The sequence below is a fragment of the Bison bison genome, unplaced genomic scaffold (assembly GCF_000754665.1).
Source record: "Bison bison bison isolate TAMUID 2011002044 unplaced genomic scaffold, Bison_UMD1.0 scf7180017864483, whole genome shotgun sequence".
In the NCBI taxonomy this organism is placed as follows: Eukaryota; Metazoa; Chordata; class Mammalia; order Artiodactyla; family Bovidae; genus Bison; species Bison bison.
The window spans coordinates 383,814-386,035 of record NW_011495043.1 but is presented as its reverse complement, the minus strand read 5'-3'; the positions used below and the strand labels follow the sequence as shown (position 1 = coordinate 386,035).

The window sequence follows — 2,222 nt, the reverse complement described above, 5'->3', positions numbered from 1 at the left end:
TTCCCAGGTTGCCTTGGCCAGCTGCAGAGAAATCTCCTGCACACGCCCACCGGAAGTCACCCACCGTGGTGAGGGGACGGTTCTAGACAGAGTCCCTGCAGAAGTTTTCTGGTTCAGCTTAGATCTAGAAGCCCTCAGGGGAGTTGTCAGAGTTTGAGGAAGTCACAGAGAGGCAAAAACTTCAGCCCATGAGATTTGTGGTTTTGGCCTGACCTTTTTTTTTTTTCCTTAACAGAATTATAATTTTATGAAATTGTGGCAAAAGAGTCATAGCATAAAATTCACCGTTTTAACGATTCTTATGAGTGCATTTCAGCAGCAGTAAGCAACCATCATCACCCTCCATAGTCAGAGCGTTTTCGTTTTCCCAAATGGAAACTCTATCCCCATTAAACCCTAACTCCCCATCCCCCCCGCCTCAACTCCTGGTAACCACAGTTCTACTTTGCGTCTTTACGAATTTGACGATCCTAGCTACTTCATGCAAGTGAAATCGTGCAGTATTCGTCCTTCTGGGTCTGGCTTGTCTCATTTGTCACAATGTCTTCAAGGTTCATCCGTGTCATATAAACCACACTGTTTATCCTTCCATTCATCCACGGACACTTGGATTGCTGCTACCTGGGGGCTGTTGTGAATAATGTTGCTCTGAGCCTGGGGGGCTGGGCTGGCCTTTTGTTTTCTCCGGCCCTTGTGTGCTGCTGGAGGTTGCTTCAGGTGTACACACAAGTATTTACAGCCCTGATCGATACCGCAGGGCAACTCTGAAGCAAAGTTTAAAGCAAAACCATCTGCTCAATGCCCCTCCCAGCCTATTCAGCTGCCAGGTGTTGGCACTCCTGGCTTGGCAACATGTGGCCCTGAGGTCACCTCTTGGAGTTCGTGGCCAAGCATTCTAAAATGGCCCCAGGGCATAAGCCAAGATTACATTCACTGCCATCAGGTGAAGACTTATTTCAACGTCCTCGAAGGTCTTCTTGAAGCCCACGGGGCCATCCTCTGGAAGACATGGCGTTTGGGGCCCTGCCAAACGTTCCCGATCTGCCTGGAAACTAGACACCTACCAGTCACCATCTCGTCTACAAGATGTTCTCAAAAGCATGGAGACAGGTTTCAGATGTGCTGCAGAGTTCTGTGCATGCGTGCTAAGTCGCCTCAGTCATGTCCGACTCTTTGAGACCCTAGTCCTGATTTCATACAATTAAAACATCTTTAAAGCAGGAGCTTTTACTTAAACCTAAGAGTTTCTTCTGATTAATCTTTCTCCAATAAAAGCCCTCTTGACATTAAATACAATTTTGCTAGATAGAGCAAGATTTCACCCAAAGGAAATTAAAGATGCTTACCTATTTTTTTCCCCCACTGAGCCCTCAGAGTAACTGAGGGAGATGAGATTATTGCTAGGATGCTTCCCATCCAAGAACACATGCCCTGCATCCCGGCCCCCACCTCCCTGAGTGCGCTGTCTCTGTCCTCCCACCCCCGCCACAAGTCTGACAGCACTCTATCACACTGACCGATGCCAGAGGACCTGCACTCACCAGCAGGGCGTGTCGAGGGCCCTCGAGGTGGACACCCCGGTCCCCTCAGCTGTCCTCCCAGCTATCCAGGTGTCCCCGAGGCTGGGAGAGTCTCTTCAGGCCGAAGTTCTGCTTCCTTTCACCATTCACATTCAAAGCTGCAAAGGTAGTTTTGCTTTGCCTTTTTTTTTTCTTTTAAAGGAGAGGAAGACAGCAATCAGATGAGGGAGGGAGATGAAGCCTGCACCTCAGCATGAGTCACTGAATCAAAGTTCAACAACCACATGCAAACACACTCCGTGAGGGCAGGGCTAGGGCAGACGAAAATAAGAGCTCTCCGCCTCCCCCCACCCCCGCCCCCAACGGTGGACACGGTGGACGTGGCTGCTCCAAGTTCCCACTCTGGCCGGCAGCTGAGAAGAGCATCTGATCCTAGATGCTTCTTAGGAAGGTGGGGGCTCACAACTTTATATACAGAATTGCCAGTTACACAGAGCCAAGGTGGGGGCGGGGCAGGGACAGAACCTGGGTGCATGGGCGCGTGGGCATTTCCCTGCCATCACAGGGGTCCCAGGCAGGTCACAAAGTCCTTCTTGCTGGAGGAGCAGGGCACTGGCCTCTGTCAGGAGATTATACGGCCCTGGGCTTCCCTCTCTGTGGCCGCGCACGGGGTGGGCGGTCTCCTCTCTCACAATGGCCGGA

General features: G+C 51.1%; 1 protein-coding gene across 1 annotated transcript in view; it reads right to left on the bottom strand.

Annotated features, from left to right (window-relative positions):
• The window catches only part of ZC3H12D (zinc finger CCCH-type containing 12D), a 34,874-nt gene extending 33,058 nt beyond the window's left edge, over window positions 1-1,816 (bottom strand). The window contains exon 1 of the mRNA XM_010862569.1: window positions 1,543-1,816. The gene's annotated coding sequence lies outside the window, so the exon portion shown is untranslated. The remainder of the gene's footprint in view (window positions 1-1,542) is intronic.
• Window positions 1,817-2,222: the final 406 nt, after the last annotated feature.